This window comes from Elephas maximus, chromosome 13 (assembly GCF_024166365.1).
Source record: "Elephas maximus indicus isolate mEleMax1 chromosome 13, mEleMax1 primary haplotype, whole genome shotgun sequence".
Classification (NCBI taxonomy): Eukaryota; Metazoa; Chordata; class Mammalia; order Proboscidea; family Elephantidae; genus Elephas; species Elephas maximus.
In genome coordinates, this window is record NC_064831.1 from 4,857,884 (window position 1) to 4,882,542 (window position 24,659).

Below are 24,659 nucleotides of genomic sequence, written 5' to 3' on the forward strand. Positions count from 1 at the left end.
GGAACGGGGGAAGTCACAGTGTTCTTTCTCTCCCTGAGATACAGACAATGTGACGCTGCCCCTGAGCTCCGTTGCTGGCAAGGAACTGAAAGTGACATACATTCCTGTGGGGAAACTCAGGGTTCTGCTAGGATTTCTGTAGGCAGTGTGTTTTCCCTGGGCCTCACTGTAGCAACACTATCTCGCCAGGGCAACACTGCATGGCACTTCCTCTGCCAGGAGGGAGCTGCTGCTTTGTAGTTTGTGCTGGGAAACCTTGCTTTGGCAAGTGCCAATTGACCGCATTCAGGCAGAAAGAAAAGAGAATAGCAAGAGGCCTTTTCTCCCCGGCTGCTCTGCCAAGCCCTTCCAGCTCAAACTATGTCGTTGCTCCTCTGGAAGGATCCCTGCACCGCGGAGTAGTTTTTCCGAAGAAGCCCTGCGTTTGCAAGAGCAAATGAGGAATTCGTGGCAGGAAAGAGGAAGGAAAGAAAGTTTCTCTCCCTCTGCCTGCTTTGCTCAGAGGACTGGATGAAGTCAGGGAGTTCTCCCTTTCACTGAGAAACGTGCGGGCTGCTGTTGCCTGGGCGCTCTCTTCTTTGCAAAAGAGTCTGCAGTTCCACGCTTTGAACCGTGGAAAGGCGCCGGGCTCTGCTAAGATTTCCCCCGGCGCTTCGTTTGCCCTGGGCCAAAGCGAGCCTTCACAATAGCTGAACGCTAACACTGCATACTCGTTCCACTTCCAGAACCGGGCTACGGCGAGGCAGTTCTCCGGGGGAAAACGGCCCTTCGCGAAGGGCAGATCTGCCGAGCTCCTTGCGGGAAAGCGAAAGCAAAGGACGCTTTTCTCCCTCTAACCGCTTTCGTCAGAGGAACGGGGGAAGTCACAGTGTTCTTTCTCTCCCTGAGATACACACAATCTGACGTTGCCTCTGAGCTCCGTTGCTGGCAAGGAACTGAAAGTGACATACATTCCTGTGGGGAAACTCAGGGCTCTGCTAGGATTTCTCTAGGCAGTGTGTTTTCCCTGGGCCTCACTGTAGCAACACTATCTCGCCAGGGCAACACTGCATGGCACTTCCTCTGCCAGGAGAGAGCTGCTGCTTTGTAGTTTGTGCTGGGAAACCTTGCTTTGGCAAGTGCGAATTGACCGCATTCAGGCAGAAAGAAAAGAGAATAGCAAGAGGCCTTTTCTCCCCGGCTGCTCTGCCAAGCCCTTCCAGCTCAAACTATGTCGTTGCTCCTCTGGAAGGATCCCTGCACCGCGGAGTAGTTTTTCCGAAGAAGCCCTGCGTTTGCAAGAGCAAATGAGGAATTCGTGGCAGGAAAGAGGAAGGAAAGAAAGTTTCTCTCCCTCTGCCTGCTTTGCTCAGAGGACTGGATGAAGTCAGGGACTTCTCCCTTTCACTGAGAAACGTGCGGGCTGCTGTTGCCTGGGCGCTCTCTTCTTTGCAAAAGAGTCTGCAGTTCCACGCTTTGAACCGTGGAAAGGCGCCGGGCTCTGCTAAGATTTCCCCCGGCGCTTCGTTTGCCCTGGGCCAAAGCGAGCCTTCACAATAGCTGAACGCTAACACTGCATACTCGTTCCACTTCCAGAACCGGGCTACGGCGAGGCAGTTCTCCGGGGGAAAACGGCCCTTCGCGAAGGGCAGATCTGCCGAGCTCCTTGCGGGAAAGCGAAAGCAAAGGACGCTTTTCTCCCTCTAACCGCTTTCGTCAGAGGAACGGGGGAAGTCACAGTGTTCTTTCTCTCCCTGAGATACACACAATCTGACGTTGCCTCTGAGCTCCGTTGCTGGCAAGGAACTGAAAGTGACATACATTCCTGTGGGGAAACTCAGGGCTCTGCTAGGATATCTCTAGGCAGTGTGTTTTCCCTGGGCCTCACTGTAGCAACACTATCTCGCCAGGGCAACACTGCATGGCACTTCCTCTGCCAGGAGAGAGTAGCTGCTTTGTAGTTTGTGCTGGGAAACCTTGCTTTAGCAAGTGCGAATTGACCGCATTCAGGCAGAAAGAAAAGAGAATAGCAAGAGGCCTTTTCTCCCCGGCTGCTCTGCCAAGCCCTTCCAGCTCAAACTATGTCGTTGCTCCTCTGGAAGGATCCCTGCACCGCGGCCTAGTTTTTCCGAAGAAGCCCTGCGTTTTCAAGAGCAAATGAGGAATTCGTGGCAGGAAAGAGGAAGGAAAGAAAGTTTCTCTCCCTCTGCCTGCTTTGCTCAGAGGACTGGATGAAGTCAGGGACTTCTCCCTTTCACTGAGAAACGTGCGGGCTGCTGTTGCCTGGGCGCTCTCTTCTTTGCAAAAGAGTCTGCAGTTCCACGCTTTGAACCGTGGAAAGGCGCCGGGCTCTGCTAAGATTTCCCCCGGCGCTTCGTTTGCCCTGGCCAAAGCGAGCCTTCACAATAGCTGAACCCTAACACTGCATACTCGTTCCACTTCCAGAACCGGGCTACGGCGAGGCAGTTCTCCGGGGGAAAACGGCCCTTCGCGAAGGGCAGATCTGCCGAGCTCCTTGCGGGAAAGCGAAAGCAAAGGACGCTTTTCTCCCTCTAACCGCTTTCGTCAGAGGAACGGGGGAAGTCACAGTGTTCTTTCTCTCCCTGAGATACAGACAATGTGACGCTGCCCCTGAGCTCCGTTGCTGGCAAGGAACTGAAAGTGACATACATTCCTGTGGGGAAACTCAGGGCTCTGCTAGGATTTCTCTAGGCAGTGTGTTTTCCCTGGGCCTCACTGTAGCAACACTATCTCGCCAGGGCAACACTGCATGGCACTTCCTCTGCCAGGAGGGAGCTGCTGCTTTGTAGTTTGTGCTGGGAAACCTTGCTTTGGCAAGTGCGAATTGACCGCATTCAGGCAGAAAGAAAAGAGAATAGCAAGAGGCCTTTTCTCCCCGGCTGCTCTGCCAAGCCCTTCCAGCTCAAACTATGTCGTTGCTCCTCTGGAAGGATCCCTGCACCGCGGCCTAGTTTTTCCGAAGAAGCCCTGCGTTTGCAAGAGCAAATGAGGAATTCGTGGCAGGAAAGAGGAAGGAAAGAAAGTTTCTCTCCCTCTGCCTGCTTTGCTCAGAGGACTGGATGAAGTCAGGGACTTCTCCCTTTCACTGAGAAACGTGCGGGCTGCTGTTGCCTGGGCGCTCTCTTCTTTGCAAAAGAGTCTGCAGTTCCACGCTTTGAACCGTGGAAAGGCGCCGGGCTCTGCTAAGATTTCCCCCGGCGCTTCGTTTGCCCTGGGCCAAAGCGAGCCTTCACAATAGCTGAATGCTAACACTGCATACTCGTTCCACTTCCAGAACCGGGCTACGGCGAGGCAGTTCTCCGGGGGAAAACGGCCCTTCGCGAAGGGCAGATCTGCCGAGCTCATTGCGCGAAAGCGAAAGCAAAGGACGCTTTTCTCCCTCTAACCGCTTTCGTCAGAGGAACGGGGGAAGTCACAGTGTTCTTTCTCTCCCTGAGATACACACATTCTGACGCTGCCCCTGAGCTCCGTTGCTGGCAAGGAACTGAAAGTGACATACATTCCTGTGGGGAAACTCAGGGCTCTGCTAGGATTTCTCTAGGCAGTGTGTTTTCCCTGGGCCTCACTGTAGCAACACTATCTCGCCATGGCAACACTGCATGGCACTTCCTCTGCCAGGAGGGAGCTGCTGCTTTGTAGTTTGTGCTGGGAAACCTTGCTTTGGCAAGTGCCAATTGACCGCATTCAGGCAGAAAGAAAAGAGAATAGCAAGAGGCCTTTTCTCCCCGGCTGCTCTGCCAAGCCCTTCCAGCTCAAACTATGTCGTTGCTCCTCTGGAAGGATCCCTGCACCGCGGCGTAGTTTTTCCGAAGAAGCCCTGCGTTTGCAAGAGCAAATGAGGAATTCGTGGCAGGAAAGAGGAAGGAAAGAAAGTTTCTCTCCCTCTGCCTGCTTTGCTCAGAGGACTGGATGAAGTCAGGGACTTCTCCCTTTCACTGAGAAACGTGCGGGCTGCTGTTGCCTGGGCGCTCTCTTCTCTGCAAAAGAGTCTGCAGTTCCACGCTTTGAACCGTGGAAAGGCACCGGGCTCTGCTAAGATTTTCCCCGGCGCTTCGTTTACCCTGGGCCAAAGCGAGCCTTCACAATAGCTGAACGCTAACACTGCATACTCGTTCCACTTCCAGAACCGGGCTACGGCGAGGCAGTTCTCCGGGGGAAAACGGCCCTTCGCGAAGGGCAGATCTGCCGAGCTCCTTGCGGGAAAGCGAAAGCAAAGGACGCTTTTCTCCCTCTAACCGCTTTCGTCAGAGGAACGGGGGAAGTCACAGTGTTCTTTCTCTCCCTGAGATACACACAATCTGACGTTGCCTCTGAGCTCCGTTGCTGGCAAGGAACTGAAAGTGACATACATTCCTGTGGGGAAACTCAGGGCTCTGCTAGGATTTCTGTAGGCAGTGTGTTTTCCCTGGGCCTCACTGTAGCAACACTATCTCGCCAGGGCAACACTGCATGGCACTTCCTCTGCCAGGAGGGAGCTGCTGCTTTGTAGTTTGTGCTGGGAAACCTTGCTTTGGCAAGTGCCAATTGACCGCATTCAGGCAGAAAGAAAAGAGAATAGCAAGAGGCCTTTTCTCCCCGGCTGCTCTGCCAAGCCCTTCCAGCTCAAACTATGTCGTTGCTCCTCTGGAAGGATCCCTGCACCGCGGCGTAGTTTTTCCGAAGAAGCCCTGCGTTTGCAAGAGCAAATGAGGAATTCGTGGCAGGAAAGAGGAAGGAAAGAAAGTTTCTCTCCCTCTGCCTGCTTTGCTCAGAGGACTGGATGAAGTCAGGGACTTCTCCCTTTCACTGAGAAACGTGCGGGCTGCTGTTGCCTGGGCGCTCTCTTCTCTGCAAAAGAGTCTGCAGTTCCACGCTTTGAACCGTGGAAAGGCGCCGGGCTCTGCTAAGATTTTCCCCGGCGCTTCGTTTACCCTGGGCCAAAGCGAGCCTTCACAATAGCTGAACGCTAACACTGCATACTCGTTCCACTTCCAGAACCGGGCTACGGCGAGGCAGTTCTCCGGGGGAAAACGGCCCTTCGCGAAGGGCAGATCTGCCGAGCTCCTTGCGGGAAAGCGAAAGCAAAGGACGCTTTTCTCCCTCTAACCGCTTTCGTCAGAGGAACGGGGGAAGTCACAGTGTTCTTTCTCTCCCTGAGATACACACAATCTGACGTTGCCTCTGAGCTCCGTTGCTGGCAAGGAACTGAAAGTGACATACATTCCTGTGGGGAAACTCAGGGCTCTGCTAGGATTTCTGTAGGCAGTGTGTTTTCCCTGGGCCTCACTGTAGCAACACTATCTCGCCAGGGCAACACTGCATGGCACTTCCTCTGCCAGGAGGGAGCTGCTGCTTTGTAGTTTGTGCTGGGAAACCTTGCTTTGGCAAGTGCCAATTGACCGCATTCAGGCAGAAAGAAAAGAGAATAGCAAGAGGCCTTTTCTCCCCGGCTGCTCTGCCAAGCCCTTCCAGCTCAAACTATGTCGTTGCTCCTCTGGAAGGATCCCTGCACCGCGGCGTAGTTTTTCCGAAGAAGCCCTGCGTTTGCAAGAGCAAATGAGGAATTCGTGGCAGGAAAGAGGAAGGAAAGAAAGTTTCTCTCCCTCTGCCTGCTTTGCTCAGAGGACTGGATGAAGTCAGGGAGTTCTCCCTTTCACTGAGAAACGTGCGGGCTGCTGTTGCCTGGGCGCTCTCTTCTTTGCAAAAGAGTCTGCAGTTCCACGCTTTGAACCGTGGAAAGGCGCCGGGCTCTGCTAAGATTTCCCCCGGCGCTTCGTTTGCCCTGGGCCAAAGCGAGCCTTCACAATAGCTGAACGCTAACACTGCATACTCGTTCCACTTCCAGAACCGGGCTACGGCGAGGCAGTTCTCCGGGGGAAAACGGCCCTTCGCGAAGGGCAGATCTGCCGAGCTCCTTGCGGGAAAGCGAAAGCAAAGGACGCTTTTCTCCCTCTAACCGCTTTCGTCAGAGGAACGGGGGAAGTCACAGTGTTCTTTCTCTCCCTGAGATACACACAATCTGACGTTGCCTCTGAGCTCCGTTGCTGGCAAGGAACTGAAAGTGACATACATTGCTGTGGGGAAACACAGGGCTCTGCTAGGATTTCTGTAGGCAGTGTGTTTTCCCTGGGCCTCACTGTAGCAACACTATCTCGCCAGGGCAATACTGCATGGCACTTCCTCTGCCAGGAGAGAGTCGCTGCTTTGTAGTTTGTGCTGGGAAACCTTGCTTTGGCAAGTGCGAATTGACCGCATTCAGGCAGAAAGAAAAGAGAATAGCAAGAGGCCTTTTCTCCCCGGCTGCTCTGCCAAGCCCTTCCAGCTCAAACTATGTCGTTGCTCCTCTGGAAGGATCCCTGCACCGCGGCCTAGTTTTTCCGAAGAAGCCCTGCGTTTGCAAGAGCAAATGAGGAATTCGTGGCAGGAAAGAGGAAGGAAAGAAAGTTTCTCTCCCTCTGCCTGCTTTGCTCAGAGGACTGGATGAAGTCAGGGACTTCTCCCTTTCACTGAGAAACGTGCGGGCTGCTGTTGCCTGGGCGCTCTCTTCTTTGCAAAAGAGTCTGCAGTTCCACGCTTTGAACCGTGGAAAGGCGCCGGGCTCTGCTAAGATTTCCCCCGGCGCTTCGTTTGCCCTGGGCCAAAGCGAGCCTTCACAATAGCTGAACGCTAACACTGCATACTCGTTCCACTTCCAGAACCGGGCTACGGCGAGGCAGTTCTCCGGGGGAAAACGGCCCTTCGCGAAGGGCAGATCTGCCGAGCTCCTTGCGGGAAAGCGAAAGCAAAGGACGCTTTTCTCCCTCTAACCGCTTTCGTCAGAGGAACGGGGGAAGTCACAGTGTTCTTTCTCTCCCTGAGATACACACAATCTGACGTTGCCTCTGAGCTCCGTTGCTGGCAAGGAACTGAAAGTGACATACATTGCTGTGGGGAAACACAGGGCTCTGCTAGGATTTCTGTAGGCAGTGTGTTTTCCCTGGGCCTCACTGTAGCAACACTATCTCGCCAGGGCAATACTGCATGGCACTTCCTCTGCCAGGAGAGAGTCGCTGCTTTGTAGTTTGTGCTGGGAAACCTTGCTTTGGCAAGTGCGAATTGACCGCATTCAGGCAGAAAGAAAAGAGAATAGCAAGAGGCCTTTTCTCCCCGGCTGCTCTGCCAAGCCCTTCCAGCTCAAACTATGTCGTTGCTCCTCTGGAAGGATCCCTGCACCGCGGCGTAGTTTTTCCGAAGAAGCCCTGCGTTTGCAAGAGCAAATGAGGAATTCGTGGCAGGAAAGAGGAAGGAAAGAAAGTTTCTCTCCCTCTGCCTGCTTTGCTCAGAGGACTGGATGAAGTCAGGGACTTCTCCCTTTCACTGAGAAACGTGCGGGCTGCTGTTGCCTGGGCGCTCTCTTCTTTGCAAAAGAGTCTGCAGTTCCACGCTTTGAACCGTGGAAAGGCGCCGGGCTCTGCTAAGATTTCCCCCGGCGCTTCGTTTGCCCTGGGCCAAAGCGAGCCTTCACAATAGCTGAACGCTAACACTGCATACTCGTTCCACTTCCAGAACCGGGCTACGGCGAGGCAGTTCTCCGGGGGAAAACGGCCCTTCGCGAAGGGCAGATCTGCCGAGCTCATTGCGCGAAAGCGAAAGCAAAGGACGCTTTTCTCCCTCTAACCGCTTTCGTCAGAGGAACGGGGGAAGTCACAGTGTTCTTTCTCTCCCTGAGATACACACATTCTGACGCTGCCCCTGAGCTCCGTTGCTGGCAAGGAACTGAAAGTGACATACATTCCTGTGGGGAAACTCAGGGTTCTGCTAGGATTTCTGTAGGCAGTGTGTTTTCCCTGGGCCTCACTGTAGCAACACTATCTCGCCAGGGCAACACTGCATGGCACTTCCTCTGCCAGGAGGGAGCTGCTGCTTTGTAGTTTGTGCTGGGAAACCTTGCTTTGGCAAGTGCCAATTGACCGCATTCAGGCAGAAAGAAAAGAGAATAGCAAGAGGCCTTTTCTCCCCGGCTGCTCTGCCAAGCCCTTCCAGCTCAAACTATGTCGTTGCTCCTCTGGAAGGATCCCTGCACCGCGGCGTAGTTTTTCCGAAGAAGCCCTGCGTTTGCAAGAGCAAATGAGGAATTCGTGGCAGGAAAGAGGAAGGAAAGAAAGTTTCTCTCCCTCTGCCTGCTTTGCTCAGAGGACTGGATGAAGTCAGGGAGTTCTCCCTTTCACTGAGAAACGTGCGGGCTGCTGTTGCCTGGGCGCTCTCTTCTTTGCAAAAGAGTCTGCAGTTCCACGCTTTGAACCGTGGAAAGGCGCCGGGCTCTGCTAAGATTTCCCCCGGCGCTTCGTTTGCCCTGGGCCAAAGCGAGCCTTCACAATAGCTGAACGCTAACACTGCATACTCGTTCCACTTCCAGAACCGGGCTACGGCGAGGCAGTTCTCCGGGGGAAAACGGCCCTTCGCGAAGGGCAGATCTGCCGAGCTCATTGCGCGAAAGCGAAAGCAAAGGACGCTTTTCTCCCTCTAACCGCTTTCGTCAGAGGAACGGGGGAAGTCACAGTGTTCTTTCTCTCCCTGAGATACACACATTCTGACGCTGCCCCTGAGCTCCGTTGCTGGCAAGGAACTGAAAGTGACATACATTCCTGTGGGGAAACTCAGGGCTCTGCTAGGATTTCTCTAGGCAGTGTGTTTTCCCTGGGCCTCACTGTAGCAACACTATCTCGCCATGGCAACACTGCATGGCACTTCCTCTGCCAGGAGGGAGCTGCTGCTTTGTAGTTTGTGCTGGGAAACCTTGCTTTGGCAAGTGCCAATTGACCGCATTCAGGCAGAAAGAAAAGAGAATAGCAAGAGGCCTTTTCTCCCCGGCTGCTCTGCCAAGCCCTTCCAGCTCAAACTATGTCGTTGCTCCTCTGGAAGGATCCCTGCACCGCGGCGTAGTTTTTCCGAAGAAGCCCTGCGTTTGCAAGAGCAAATGAGGAATTCGTGGCAGGAAAGAGGAAGGAAAGAAAGTTTCTCTCCCTCTGCCTGCTTTGCTCAGAGGACTGGATGAAGTCAGGGACTTCTCCCTTTCACTGAGAAACGTGCGGGCTGCTGTTGCCTGGGCGCTCTCTTCTCTGCAAAAGAGTCTGCAGTTCCACGCTTTGAACCGTGGAAAGGCACCGGGCTCTGCTAAGATTTTCCCCGGCGCTTCGTTTACCCTGGGCCAAAGCGAGCCTTCACAATAGCTGAACGCTAACACTGCATACTCGTTCCACTTCCAGAACCGGGCTACGGCGAGGCAGTTCTCCGGGGGAAAACGGCCCTTCGCGAAGGGCAGATCTGCCGAGCTCCTTGCGGGAAAGCGAAAGCAAAGGACGCTTTTCTCCCTCTAACCGCTTTCGTCAGAGGAACGGGGGAAGTCACAGTGTTCTTTCTCTCCCTGAGATACACACAATCTGACGTTGCCTCTGAGCTCCGTTGCTGGCAAGGAACTGAAAGTGACATACATTCCTGTGGGGAAACTCAGGGCTCTGCTAGGATTTCTGTAGGCAGTGTGTTTTCCCTGGGCCTCACTGTAGCAACACTATCTCGCCAGGGCAACACTGCATGGCACTTCCTCTGCCAGGAGGGAGCTGCTGCTTTGTAGTTTGTGCTGGGAAACCTTGCTTTGGCAAGTGCCAATTGACCGCATTCAGGCAGAAAGAAAAGAGAATAGCAAGAGGCCTTTTCTCCCCGGCTGCTCTGCCAAGCCCTTCCAGCTCAAACTATGTCGTTGCTCCTCTGGAAGGATCCCTGCACCGCGGCGTAGTTTTTCCGAAGAAGCCCTGCGTTTGCAAGAGCAAATGAGGAATTCGTGGCAGGAAAGAGGAAGGAAAGAAAGTTTCTCTCCCTCTGCCTGCTTTGCTCAGAGGACTGGATGAAGTCAGGGACTTCTCCCTTTCACTGAGAAACGTGCGGGCTGCTGTTGCCTGGGCGCTCTCTTCTCTGCAAAAGAGTCTGCAGTTCCACGCTTTGAACCGTGGAAAGGCGCCGGGCTCTGCTAAGATTTTCCCCGGCGCTTCGTTTACCCTGGGCCAAAGCGAGCCTTCACAATAGCTGAACGCTAACACTGCATACTCGTTCCACTTCCAGAACCGGGCTACGGCGAGGCAGTTCTCCGGGGGAAAACGGCCCTTCGCGAAGGGCAGATCTGCCGAGCTCCTTGCGGGAAAGCGAAAGCAAAGGACGCTTTTCTCCCTCTAACCGCTTTCGTCAGAGGAACGGGGGAAGTCACAGTGTTCTTTCTCTCCCTGAGATACACACAATCTGACGTTGCCTCTGAGCTCCGTTGCTGGCAAGGAACTGAAAGTGACATACATTCCTGTGGGGAAACTCAGGGCTCTGCTAGGATTTCTGTAGGCAGTGTGTTTTCCCTGGGCCTCACTGTAGCAACACTATCTCGCCAGGGCAACACTGCATGGCACTTCCTCTGCCAGGAGGGAGCTGCTGCTTTGTAGTTTGTGCTGGGAAACCTTGCTTTGGCAAGTGCCAATTGACCGCATTCAGGCAGAAAGAAAAGAGAATAGCAAGAGGCCTTTTCTCCCCGGCTGCTCTGCCAAGCCCTTCCAGCTCAAACTATGTCGTTGCTCCTCTGGAAGGATCCCTGCACCGCGGCGTAGTTTTTCCGAAGAAGCCCTGCGTTTGCAAGAGCAAATGAGGAATTCGTGGCAGGAAAGAGGAAGGAAAGAAAGTTTCTCTCCCTCTGCCTGCTTTGCTCAGAGGACTGGATGAAGTCAGGGAGTTCTCCCTTTCACTGAGAAACGTGCGGGCTGCTGTTGCCTGGGCGCTCTCTTCTTTGCAAAAGAGTCTGCAGTTCCACGCTTTGAACCGTGGAAAGGCGCCGGGCTCTGCTAAGATTTCCCCCGGCGCTTCGTTTGCCCTGGGCCAAAGCGAGCCTTCACAATAGCTGAACGCTAACACTGCATACTCGTTCCACTTCCAGAACCGGGCTACGGCGAGGCAGTTCTCCGGGGGAAAACGGCCCTTCGCGAAGGGCAGATCTGCCGAGCTCCTTGCGGGAAAGCGAAAGCAAAGGACGCTTTTCTCCCTCTAACCGCTTTCGTCAGAGGAACGGGGGAAGTCACAGTGTTCTTTCTCTCCCTGAGATACACACAATCTGACGTTGCCTCTGAGCTCCGTTGCTGGCAAGGAACTGAAAGTGACATACATTGCTGTGGGGAAACACAGGGCTCTGCTAGGATTTCTGTAGGCAGTGTGTTTTCCCTGGGCCTCACTGTAGCAACACTATCTCGCCAGGGCAATACTGCATGGCACTTCCTCTGCCAGGAGAGAGTCGCTGCTTTGTAGTTTGTGCTGGGAAACCTTGCTTTGGCAAGTGCGAATTGACCGCATTCAGGCAGAAAGAAAAGAGAATAGCAAGAGGCCTTTTCTCCCCGGCTGCTCTGCCAAGCCCTTCCAGCTCAAACTATGTCGTTGCTCCTCTGGAAGGATCCCTGCACCGCGGCCTAGTTTTTCCGAAGAAGCCCTGCGTTTGCAAGAGCAAATGAGGAATTCGTGGCAGGAAAGAGGAAGGAAAGAAAGTTTCTCTCCCTCTGCCTGCTTTGCTCAGAGGACTGGATGAAGTCAGGGACTTCTCCCTTTCACTGAGAAACGTGCGGGCTGCTGTTGCCTGGGCGCTCTCTTCTTTGCAAAAGAGTCTGCAGTTCCACGCTTTGAACCGTGGAAAGGCGCCGGGCTCTGCTAAGATTTCCCCCGGCGCTTCGTTTGCCCTGGGCCAAAGCGAGCCTTCACAATAGCTGAACGCTAACACTGCATACTCGTTCCACTTCCAGAACCGGGCTACGGCGAGGCAGTTCTCCGGGGGAAAACGGCCCTTCGCGAAGGGCAGATCTGCCGAGCTCCTTGCGGGAAAGCGAAAGCAAAGGACGCTTTTCTCCCTCTAACCGCTTTCGTCAGAGGAACGGGGGAAGTCACAGTGTTCTTTCTCTCCCTGAGATACACACAATCTGACGTTGCCTCTGAGCTCCGTTGCTGGCAAGGAACTGAAAGTGACATACATTGCTGTGGGGAAACACAGGGCTCTGCTAGGATTTCTGTAGGCAGTGTGTTTTCCCTGGGCCTCACTGTAGCAACACTATCTCGCCAGGGCAATACTGCATGGCACTTCCTCTGCCAGGAGAGAGTCGCTGCTTTGTAGTTTGTGCTGGGAAACCTTGCTTTGGCAAGTGCGAATTGACCGCATTCAGGCAGAAAGAAAAGAGAATAGCAAGAGGCCTTTTCTCCCCGGCTGCTCTGCCAAGCCCTTCCAGCTCAAACTATGTCGTTGCTCCTCTGGAAGGATCCCTGCACCGCGGCCTAGTTTTTCCGAAGAAGCCCTGCGTTTGCAAGAGCAAATGAGGAATTCGTGGCAGGAAAGAGGAAGGAAAGAAAGTTTCTCTCCCTCTGCCTGCTTTGCTCAGAGGACTGGATGAAGTCAGGGACTTCTCCCTTTCACTGAGAAACGTGCGGGCTGCTGTTGCCTGGGCGCTCTCTTCTTTGCAAAAGAGTCTGCAGTTCCACGCTTTGAACCGTGGAAAGGCGCCGGGCTCTGCTAAGATTTCCCCCGGCGCTTCGTTTGCCCTGGGCCAAAGCGAGCCTTCACAATAGCTGAACGCTAACACTGCATACTCGTTCCACTTCCAGAACCGGGCTACGGCGAGGCAGTTCTCCGGGGGAAAACGGCCCTTCGCGAAGGGCAGATCTGCCGAGCTCATTGCGCGAAAGCGAAAGCAAAGGACGCTTTTCTCCCTCTAACCGCTTTCGTCAGAGGAACGGGGGAAGTCACAGTGTTCTTTCTCTCCCTGAGATACACACATTCTGACGCTGCCCCTGAGCTCCGTTGCTGGCAAGGAACTGAAAGTGACATACATTCCTGTGGGGAAACTCAGGGTTCTGCTAGGATTTCTGTAGGCAGTGTGTTTTCCCTGGGCCTCACTGTAGCAACACTATCTCGCCAGGGCAACACTGCATGGCACTTCCTCTGCCAGGAGGGAGCTGCTGCTTTGTAGTTTGTGCTGGGAAACCTTGCTTTGGCAAGTGCCAATTGACCGCATTCAGGCAGAAAGAAAAGAGAATAGCAAGAGGCCTTTTCTCCCCGGCTGCTCTGCCAAGCCCTTCCAGCTCAAACTATGTCGTTGCTCCTCTGGAAGGATCCCTGCACCGCGGCGTAGTTTTTCCGAAGAAGCCCTGCGTTTGCAAGAGCAAATGAGGAATTCGTGGCAGGAAAGAGGAAGGAAAGAAAGTTTCTCTCCCTCTGCCTGCTTTGCTCAGAGGACTGGATGAAGTCAGGGAGTTCTCCCTTTCACTGAGAAACGTGCGGGCTGCTGTTGCCTGGGCGCTCTCTTCTTTGCAAAAGAGTCTGCAGTTCCACGCTTTGAACCGTGGAAAGGCGCCGGGCTCTGCTAAGATTTCCCCCGGCGCTTCGTTTGCCCTGGGCCAAAGCGAGCCTTCACAATAGCTGAACGCTAACACTGCATACTCGTTCCACTTCCAGAACCGGGCTACGGCGAGGCAGTTCTCCGGGGGAAAACGGCCCTTCGCGAAGGGCAGATCTGCCGAGCTCCTTGCGGGAAAGCGAAAGCAAAGGACGCTTTTCTCCCTCTAACCGCTTTCGTCAGAGGAACGGGGGAAGTCACAGTGTTCTTTCTCTCCCTGAGATACACACAATCTGACGTTGCCTCTGAGCTCCGTTGCTGGCAAGGAACTGAAAGTGACATACATTCCTGTGGGGAAACTCAGGGCTCTGCTAGGATTTCTCTAGGCAGTGTGTTTTCCCTGGGCCTCACTGTAGCAACACTATCTCGCCAGGGCAACACTGCATGGCACTTCCTCTGCCAGGAGAGAGCTGCTGCTTTGTAGTTTGTGCTGGGAAACCTTGCTTTGGCAAGTGCGAATTGACCGCATTCAGGCAGAAAGAAAAGAGAATAGCAAGAGGCCTTTTCTCCCCGGCTGCTCTGCCAAGCCCTTCCAGCTCAAACTATGTCGTTGCTCCTCTGGAAGGATCCCTGCACCGCGGCCTAGTTTTTCCGAAGAAGCCCTGCGTTTTCAAGAGCAAATGAGGAATTCGTGGCAGGAAAGAGGAAGGAAAGAAAGTTTCTCTCCCTCTGCCTGCTTTGCTCAGAGGACTGGATGAAGTCAGGGACTTCTCCCTTTCACTGAGAAACGTGCGGGCTGCTGTTGCCTGGGCGCTCTCTTCTTTGCAAAAGAGTCTGCAGTTCCACGCTTTGAACCGTGGAAAGGCGCCGGGCTCTGCTAAGATTTCCCCCGGCGCTTCGTTTGCCCTGGGCCAAAGCGAGCCTTCACAATAGCTGAACCCTAACACTGCATACTCGTTCCACTTCCAGAACCGGGCTACGGCGAGGCAGTTCTCCGGGGGAAAACGGCCCTTCGCGAAGGGCAGATCTGCCGAGCTCCTTGCGGGAAAGCGAAAGCAAAGGACGCTTTTCTCCCTCTAACCGCTTTCGTCAGAGGAACGGGGGAAGTCACAGTGTTCTTTCTCTCCCTGAGATACAGACAATGTGACGCTGCCCCTGAGCTCCGTTGCTGGCAAGGAACTGAAAGTGACATACATTCCTGTGGGGAAACTCAGGGCTCTGCTAGGATTTCTCTAGGCAGTGTGTTTTCCCTGGGCCTCACTGTAGCAACACTATCTCGCCAGGGCAACACTGCATGGCACTTCCTCTGCCAGGAGGGAGCTGCTGCTTTGTAGTTTGTGCTGGGAAACCTTGCTTTGGCAAGTGCGAATTGACCGCATTCAGGCAGAAAGAAAAGAGAATAGCAAGAGGCCTTTTCTCCCCGGCTGCTCTGCCAAGCCCTTCCAGCTCAAACTATGTCGTTGCTCCTCTGGAAGGATCCCTGCACCGCGGCCTAGTTTTTCCGAAGAAGCCCTGCGTTTGCAAGAGCAAATGAGGAATTCGTGGCAGGAAAGAGGAAGGAAAGAAAGTTTCTCTCCCTCTGCCTGCTTTGCTCAGAGGACTGGATGAAGTCAGGGACTTCTCCCTTTCACTGAGAAACGTGCGGGCTGCTGTTGCCTGGGCGCTCTCTTCTTTGCAAAAGAGTCTGCAGTTCCACGCTTTGAACCGTGGAAAGGCGCCGGGCTCTGCTAAGATTTCCCCCGGCGCTTCGTTTGCCCTGGGCCAAAGCGAGCCTTCACAATAGCTGAACGCTAACACTGCATACTCGTTCCACTTCCAGAACCGGGCTACGGCGAGGCAGTTCTCCGGGGGAAAACGGCCCTTCGCGAAGGGCAGATCTGCCGAGCTCATTGCGCGAAAGCGAAAGCAAAGGACGCTTTTCTCCCTCTAACCGCTTTCGTCAGAGGAACGGGGGAAGTCACAGTGTTCTTTCTCTCCCTGAGATACACACATTCTGACGCTGCCCCTGAGCTCCGTTGCTGGCAAGGAACTGAAAGTGACATACATTCCTGTGGGGAAACTCAGGGCTCTGCTAGGATTTCTCTAGGCAGTGTGTTTTCCCTGGGCCTCACTGTAGCAACACTATCTCGCCAGGGCAACACTGCATGGCACTTCCTCTGCCAGGAGGGAGCTGCTGCTTTGTAGTTTGTGCTGGGAAACCTTGCTTTAGCAAGTGCGAATTGACCGCATTCAGGCAGAAAGAAAAGAGAATAGCAAGAGGCCTTTTCTCCCCGGCTGCTCTGCCAAGCCCTTCCAGCTCAAACTATGTCGTTGCTCCTCTGGAAGGATCCCTGCACCGCGGCGTAGTTTTTCCGAAGAAGCCCTGCGTTTGCAAGAGCAAATGAGGAATTCGTGGCAGGAAAGAGGAAGGAAAGAAAGTTTCTCTCCCTCTGCCTGCTTTGCTCAGAGGACTGGATGAAGTCAGGGACTTCTCCCTTTCACTGAGAAACGTGCGGGCTGCTGTTGCCTGGGCGCTCTCTTCTCTGCAAAAGAGTCTGCAGTTCCACGCTTTGAACCGTGGAAAGGCACCGGGCTCTGCTAAGATTTTCCCCGGCGCTTCGTTTACCCTGGGCCAAAGCGAGCCTTCACAATAGCTGAACGCTAACACTGCATACTCGTTCCACTTCCAGAACCGGGCTACGGCGAGGCAGTTCTCCGGGGGAAAACGGCCCTTCGCGAAGGGCAGATCTGCCGAGCTCCTTGCGGGAAAGCGAAAGCAAAGGACGCTTTTCTCCCTCTAACCGCTTTCGTCAGAGGAACGGGGGAAGTCACAGTGTTCTTTCTCTCCCTGAGATACACACAATCTGACGTTGCCTCTGAGCTCCGTTGCTGGCAAGGAACTGAAAGTGACATACATTCCTGTGGGGAAACTCAGGGCTCTGCTAGGATTTCTGTAGGCAGTGTGTTTTCCCTGGGCCTCACTGTAGCAACACTATCTCGCCAGGGCAACACTGCATGGCACTTCCTCTGCCAGGAGGGAGCTGCTGCTTTGTAGTTTGTGCTGGGAAACCTTGCTTTGGCAAGTGCCAATTGACCGCATTCAGGCAGAAAGAAAAGAGAATAGCAAGAGGCCTTTTCTCCCCGGCTGCTCTGCCAAGCCCTTCCAGCTCAAACTATGTCGTTGCTCCTCTGGAAGGATCCCTGCACCGCGGCCTAGTTTTTCCGAAGAAGCCCTGCGTTTGCAAGAGCAAATGAGGAATTCGTGGCAGGAAAGAGGAAGGAAAGAAAGTTTCTCTCCCTCTGCCTGCTTTGCTCAGAGGACTGGATGAAGTCAGGGAGTTCTCCCTTTCACTGAGAAACGTGCGGGCTGCTGTTGCCTGGGCGCTCTCTTCTTTGCAAAAGAGTCTGCAGTTCCACGCTTTGAACCGTGGAAAGGCGCCGGGCTCTGCTAAGATTTCCCCCGGCGCTTCGTTTGCCCTGGGCCAAAGCGAGCCTTCACAATAGCTGAACGCTAACACTGCATACTCGTTCCACTTCCAGAACCGGGCTACGGCGAGGCAGTTCTCCGGGGGAAAACGGCCCTTCGCGAAGGGCAGATCTGCCGAGCTCCTTGCGGGAAAGCGAAAGCAAAGGACGCTTTTCTCCCTCTAACCGCTTTCGTCAGAGGAACGGGGGAAGTCACAGTGTTCTTTCTCTCCCTGAGATACACACAATCTGACGTTGCCTCTGAGCTCCGTTGCTGGCAAGGAACTGAAAGTGACATACATTGCTGTGGGGAAACTCAGGGCTCTGCTAGGATTTCTCTAGGCAGTGTGTTTTCCCTGGGCCTCACTGTAGCAACACTATCTCGCCAGGGCAACACTGCATGGCACTTCCTCTGCCAGGAGAGAGTCGCTGCTTTGTAGTTTGTGCTGGGAAACCTTGCTTTGGCAAGTGCGAATTGACCGCATTCAGGCAGAAAGAAAAGAGAATAGCAAGAGGCCTTTTCTCCCCGGCTGCTCTGCCAAGCCCTTCCAGCTCAAACTATGTCGTTGCTCCTCTGGAAGGATCCCTGCACCGCGGCCTAGTTTTTCCGAAGAAGCCCTGCGTTTGCAAGAGCAAATGAGGAATTCGTGGCAGGAAAGAGGAAGGAAAGAAAGTTTCTCTCCCTCTGCCTGCTTTGCTCAGAGGACTGGATGAAGTCAGGGACTTCTCCCTTTCACTGAGAAACGTGCGGGCTGCTGTTGCCTGGGCGCTCTCTTCTTTGCAAAAGAGTCTGCAGTTCCACGCTTTGAACCGTGGAAAGGCGCCGGGCTCTGCTAAGATTTCCCCCGGCGCTTCGTTTGCCCTGGGCCAAAGCGAGCCTTCACAATAGCTGAACGCTAACACTGCATACTCGTTCCACTTCCAGAACCGGGCTACGGCGAGGCAGTTCTCCGGGGGAAAACGGCCCTTCGCGAAGGGCAGATCTGCCGAGCTCATTGCGCGAAAGCGAAAGCAAAGGACGCTTTTCTCCCTCTAACCGCTTTCGTCAGAGGAACGGGGGAAGTCACAGTGTTCTTTCTCTCCCTGAGATACACACATTCTGACGCTGCCCCTGAGCTCCGTTGCTGGCAAGGAACTGAAAGTGACATACATTCCTGTGGGGAAACTCAGGGCTCTGCTAGGATTTCTGTAGGCAGTGTGTTTTCCCTGGGCCTCACTGTAGCAACACTATCTCGCCAGGGCAACACTGCATGGCACTTCCTCTGCCAGGAGGGAGCTGCTGCTTTGTAGTTTGTGCTGGGAAACCTTGCTTTGGCAAGTGCCAATTGACCGCATTCAGGCAGAAAGAAAAGAGAATAGCAAGAGGCCTTTTCTCCCCGGCTGCTCTGCCAAGCCCTTCCAGCTCAAACTATGTCGTTGCTCCTCTGGAAGGATCCCTGCACCGCGGCCTAGTTTTTCCGAAGAAGCCCTGCGTTTGCAAGAGCAAATGAGGAATTCGTGGCAGGAAAGAGGAAGGAAAGAAAGTTTCTCTCCCTCTGCCTGCTTTGCTCAGAGGACTGGATGAAGTCAGGGACTTCTCCCTTTCACTGAGAAACGTGCGGGCTGCTGTTGCCTGGGCGCTCTCTTCTTTGCAAAAGAGTCTGCAGTTCCACGCTTTGAACCGTGGAAAGGCGCCGGGCTCTGCTAAGATTTCCCCCGGCGCTTCGTTTGCCCTGGGCCAAAGCGAGCCTTCACAATAGCTGAACGCTAACACTGCATACTCGTTCCACTTCCAGAACCGGGCTACGGCGAGGCAGTTCTCCGGGGGAAAACGGCCCTTCGCGAAGGGCAGATCTGCCGAGCTCCTTGCGGGAAAGCGAAAGCAAAGGACGCTTTTCTCCCTCTAACCGCTTTCGTCAGAGGAACGGGGGAAGTCACAGTGTTCTTTCTCTCCCTGAGATACACACAATCTGACGTTGCCTCTGAGCTCCGTTGCTGGCAAGGAACTGAAAGTGACATACATTCCTGTGGGGAAACTCAGGGCTCTGCTAGGATTTCTCTAGGCAGTGTGTTTTCCCTGGGCCTCACTGTAGCAACACTATCTCGCCAGGGCAACACTGCATGGCACTTCCTCTGCCAGGAGAGAGCTGCTGCTTTGTAGTTTGTGCTGGGAAACCTTGCTTTGGCAAGTGCGAATTGACCGCATTCAGGCAGAAAGAAAAGAGAATAGCAAGAGGCCTTTTCTCCCCGGCTGCTCTGCCAAGCCCTTCCAGCTCAAACTATGTCGTTGCTCCTCTGGAAGGATCCCTGCACCGCGGCCTAGTTTTTCCGAAGAAGCCCTGCGTTTTCAAGAGCAAATGAGGAATTCGTGGCAGGAAAGAGGAAGGAAAGAAAGTTTCTCTCCCTCTGCCTGCTTTGCTCAGAGGACTGGATGAAGTCAGGGACTTCTCCCTTTCACTGAGAAACGTGCGGGCTGCTGTTGCCTGGGCGCTCTCTTCTTTGCAAAAGAGTCTGCAGTTCCACGCTTTGAACCGTGGAAAGGCGCCGGGCTCTGCTAAGATTTCCCCCGGCGCTTCGTTTGCCCTGGGCCAAAGCGAGCCTTCACAATAGCTGAACCCTAACACTGCATACTCGTTCCACTTCCAGAACCGGGCTACGGCGAGGCAGTTCTCCGGGGGAAAACGGCCCTTCGCGAAGGGCAGATCTGCCGAGCTCCTTGCGGGAAAGCGAAAGCAAAGGACGCTTTTCTCCCTCTAACCGCTTTCGTCAGAGGAACGGGGGAAGTCACAGTGTTCTTTCTCTCCCTGAGATACAGACAATGTGACGCTGCCCCTGAGCTCCGTTGCTGGCAAGGAACTGAAAGTGACATACATTCCTGTGGGGAAACCAGGGCTCTGCTAGGATTTCTCTAGGCAGTGTGTTTTCCCTGGGCCTCACTGTAGCAACACTATCTCGCCAGGGCAACACTGCATGGCACTTCCTCTGCCAGGAGGGAGCTGCTGCTTTGTAGTTTGTGCTGGGAAACCTTGCTTTGGCAAGTGCGAATTGACCGCATTCAGGCAGAAAGAAAAGAGAATAGCAAGAGGCCTTTTCTCCCCGGCTGCTCTGCCAAGCCCTTCCAGCTCAAACTATGTCGTTGCTCCTCTGGAAGGATCCCTGCACCGCGGCCTAGTTTTTCCGAAGAAGCCCTGCGTTTGCAAGAGCAAATGAGGAATTCGTGGCAGGAAAGAGGAAGGAAAGAAAGTTTCTCTCCCTCTGCCTGCTTTGCTCAGAGGACTGGATGAAGTCAGGGACTTCTCCCTTTCACTGAGAAACGTGCGGGCTGCTGTTGCCTGGGCGCTCTCTTCTTTGCAAAAGAGTCTGCAGTTCCACGCTTTGAACCGTGGAAAGGCGCCGGGCTCTGCTAAGATTTCCCCCGGCGCTTCGTTTGCCCTGGGCCAAAGCGAGCCTTCACAATAGCTGAACGCTAACACTGCATACTCGTTCCACTTCCAGAACCGGGCTACGGCGAGGCAGTTCTCCGGGGGAAAACGGCCCTTCGCGAAGGGCAGATCTGCCGAGCTCATTGCGCGAAAGCGAAAGCAAAGGACGCTTTTCTCCCTCTAACCGCTTTCGTCAGAGGAACGGGGGAAGTCACAGTGTTCTTTCTCTCCCTGAGATACAGACAATGTGACGCTGCCCCTGAGCTCCGTTGCTGGCAAGGAACTGAAAGTGACATACATTGCTGTGGGGAAACTCAGGGCTCTGCTAGGATTTCTCTAGGCAGTGTGTTTTCCCTGGGCCTCACTGTAGCAACACTATCTCGCCAGGGCAACACTGCATGGCACTTCCTCTGCCAGGAGGGAGCTGCTGCTTTGTAGTTTGTGCTGGGAAACCTTGCTTTAGCAAGTGCGAATTGACCGCATTCAGGCAGAAAGAAAAGAGAATAGCAAGAGGCCTTTTCTCCCCGGCTGCTCTGCCAAGCCCTTCCAGCTCAAACTATGTCGTTGCTCCTCTGGAAGGATCCCTGCACCGCGGCGTAGTTTTTCCGAAGAAGCCCTGCGTTTGCAAGAGCAAATGAGGAATTCGTGGCAGGAAAGAGGAAGGAAAGAAAGTTTCTCTCCCTCTGCCTGCTTTGCTCAGAGGACTGGATGAAGTCAGGGACTTCTCCCTTTCACTGAGAAACGTGCGGGCTGCTGTTGCCTGGGCGCTCTCTTCTCTGCAAAAGAGTCTGCAGTTCCACGCTTTGAACCGTGGAAAGGCACCGGGCTCTGGTAAGATTTTCCCCGGCGCTTCGTTTACCCTGGGCCAAAGCGAGCCTTCACAATAGCTGAACGCTAACACTGCATACTCGTTCCACTTCCAGAACCGGGCTACGGCGAGGCAGTTCTCCGGGGGAAAACGGCCCTTCGCGAAGGGCAGATCTGCCGAGCTCCTTGCGGGAAAGCGAAAGCAAAGGACGCTTTTCTCCCTCTAACCGCTTTCGTCAGAGGAACGGGGGAAGTCACATTGTTCTTTCTCTCCCTGAGATACACACAATCTGACGTTGCCTCTGAGCTCCGTTGCTGGCAAGGAACTGAAAGTGACATACATTCCTGTGGGGAAACTCAGGGCTCTGCTAGGATTTCTGTAGGCAGTGTGTTTTCCCTGGGCCTCACTGTAGCAACACTATCTCGCCAGGGCAACACTGCATGGCACTTCCTCTGCCAGGAGGGAGCTGCTGCTTTGTAGTTTGTGCTGGGAAACCTTGCTTTGGCAAGTGCCAATTGACCGCATTCAGGCAGAAAGAAAAGAGAATAGCAAGAGGCCTTTTCTCCCCGGCTGCTCTGCCAAGCCCTTCCAGCTCAAACTATGTCGTTGCTCCTCTGGAAGGATCCCTGCACCGCGGCGTAGTTTTTCCGAAGAAGCCCTGCGTTTGCAAGAGCAAATGAGGAATTCGTGGCAGGAAAGAGGAAGGAAAGAAAGTTTCTCTCCCTCTGCCTGCTTTGCTCAGAGGACTGGATGAAGTCAGGGAGTTCTCCCTTTCACTGAGAAACGTGCGGGCTGCTGTTGCCTGGGCGCTCTCTTCTTTGCAAAAGAGTCTGCAGTTCCACGCTTTGAACCGTGGAAAGGCGCCGGGCTCTGCTAAGATTTCCCCCGGCGCTTCGTTTGCCCTGGGCCAAAGCGAGCCTTCACAATAGCTGAACGCTAACACTGCATACTCGTTCCACTTCCAGAACCGGGCTACGGCGAGGCAGTTCTCCGGGGGAAAACGGCCCTTCGCGAAGGGCAGATCTGCCGAGCTCCTTGCGGGAAAGCGAAAGCAAAGGACGCTTTTCTCCCTCTAACCGCTTTCGTCAGAGGAACGGGGGAAGTCACAGTGTTCTTTCTCTCCCTGAGATACACACAATCTGACGTTGCCTCTGAGCTCCGTTGCTGGCAAGGAACTGAAAGTGACATACATTGCTGTGGGGAAACTCAGGGCTCTGCTAGGATTTCTCTAGGCAGTGTGTTTTCCCTGGGCCTCACTGTAGCAACACTATCTCGCCAGGGCAACACTGCATGGCACTTCCTCTGCCAGGAGAGAGTCGCTGCTTTGTAGTTTGTGCTGGGAAACCTTGCTTTGGCAAGTGCGAATTGACCGCATTCAGGCAGAAAGAAAAGAGAATAGCAAGAGGCCTTTTCTCCCCGGCTGCTCTGCCAAGCCCTTCCAGCTCAAACTATGTCGTTGCTCCTCTGGAAGGATCCCTGCACCGCGGCGTAGTTTTTCCGAAGAAGCCCTGCGTTTGCAAGAGCAAATGAGGAATTCGTGGCAGGAAAGAGGAAGGAAAGAAAGTTTCTCTCCCTCTGCCTGCTTTGCTCAGAGGACTGGATGAAGTCAGGGACTTCTCCCTTTCACTGAGAAACGTGCGGGCTGCTGTTGCCTGGGCGCTCTCTTCTTTGCAAAAGAGTCTGCAGTTCCACGCTTTGAACCGTGGAAAGGCGCCGGGCTCTGCTAAGATTTCCCCCGGCGCTTCGTTTGCCCTGGGCCAAAGCGAGCCTTCACAATAGCTGAACGCTAACACTGCATACTCGTTCCACTTCCAGAACCGGGCTACGGCGAGGCAGTTCTCCGGGGGAAAACGGCCCTTCGCGAAGGGCAGATCTGCCGAGCTCATTGCGCGAAAGCGAAAGCAAAGGACGCTTTTCTCCCTCTAACCGCTTTCGTCAGAGGAACGGGGGAAGTCACAGTGTTCTTTCTCTCCCTGAGATACACACATTCTGACGCTGCCCCTGAGCTCCGTTGCTGGCAAGGAACTGAAAGTGACATACATTCCTGTGGGGAAACTCAGGGCTCTGCTAGGATTTCTGTAGGCAGTGTGTTTTCCCTGGGCCTCACTGTAGCAACACTATCTCGCCAGGGCAACACTGCATGGCACTTCCTCTGCCAGGAGGGAGCTGCTGCTTTGTAGTTTGTGCTGGGAAACCTTGCTTTGGCAAGTGCCAATTGACCGCATTCAGGCAGAAAGAAAAGAGAATAGCAAGAGGCCTTTTCTCCCCGGCTGCTCTGCCAAGCCCTTCCAGCTCAAACTATGTCGTTGCTCCTCTGGAAGGATCCCTGCACCGCGGCCTAGTTTTTCCGAAGAAGCCCTGCGTTTGCAAGAGCAAACGAGGAATTCGTGGCAGGAAAGAGGAAGGAAAGAAAGTTTCTCTCCCTCTGCCTGCTTTGCTCAGAGGACTGGATGAAGTCAGGGAGTTCTCCCTTTCACTGAGAAACGTGCGGGCTGCTGTTGCCTGGGCGCTCTCTTCTTTGCAAAAGAGTCTGCAGTTCCACGCTTTGAACCGTGGAAAGGCGCCGGGCTCTGCTAAGATTTCCCCCGGCGCTTCGTTTGCCCTGGGCCAAAGCGAGCCTTCACAATAGCTGAACGCTAACACTGCATACTCGTTCCACTTCCAGAACCGGGCTACGGCGAGGCAGTTCTCCGGGGGAAAACGGCCCTTCGCGAAGGGCAGATCTGCCGAGCTCCTTGCGGGAAAGCGAAAGCAAAGGACGCTTTTCTCCCTCTAACCGCTTTCGTCAGAGGAACGGGGGAAGTCACAGTGTTCTTTCTCTCCCTGAGATACACACAATCTGACGTTGCCTCTGAGCTCCGTTGCTGGCAAGGAACTGAAAGTGACATACATTCCTGTGGGGAAACTCAGGGCTCTGCTAGGATTTCTCTAGGCAGTGTGTTTTCCCTGGGCCTCACTGTAGCAACACTATCTCGCCAGGGCAACACTGCATGGCACTTCCTCTGCCAGGAGAGAGCTGCTGCTTTGTAGTTTGTGCTGGGAAACCTTGCTTTGGCAAGTGCGAATTGACCGCATTCAGGCAGAAAGAAAAGAGAATAGCAAGAGGCCTTTTCTCCCCGGCTGCTCTGCCAAGCCCTTCCAGCTCAAACTATGTCGTTGCTCCTCTGGAAGGATCCCTGCACCGCGGCGTAGTTTTTCCGAAGAAGCCCTGCGTTTGCAAGAGCAAATGAGGAATTCGTGGCAGGAAAGAGGAAGGAAAGAAAGTTTCTCTCCCTCTGCCTGCTTTGCTCAGAGGACTGGATGAAGTCAGGGACTTCTCCCTTTCACTGAGAAACGTGCGGGCTGCTGTTGCCTGGGCGCTCTCTTCTTTGCAAAAGAGTCTGCAGTTCCACGCTTTGAACCGTGGAAAGGCGCCGGGCTCTGCTAAGATTTCCCCCGGCGCTTCGTTTGCCCTGGGCCAAAGCGAGCCTTCACAATAGCTGAACGCTAACACTGCATACTCGTTCCACTTCCAGAACCGGGCTACGGCGAGGCAGTTCTCCGGGGGAAAACGGCCCTTCGCGAAGGGCAGATCTGCCGAGCTCCTTGCGGGAAAGCGAAAGCAAAGGACGCTTTTCTCCCTCTAACCGCTTTCGTCAGAGGAACGGGGGA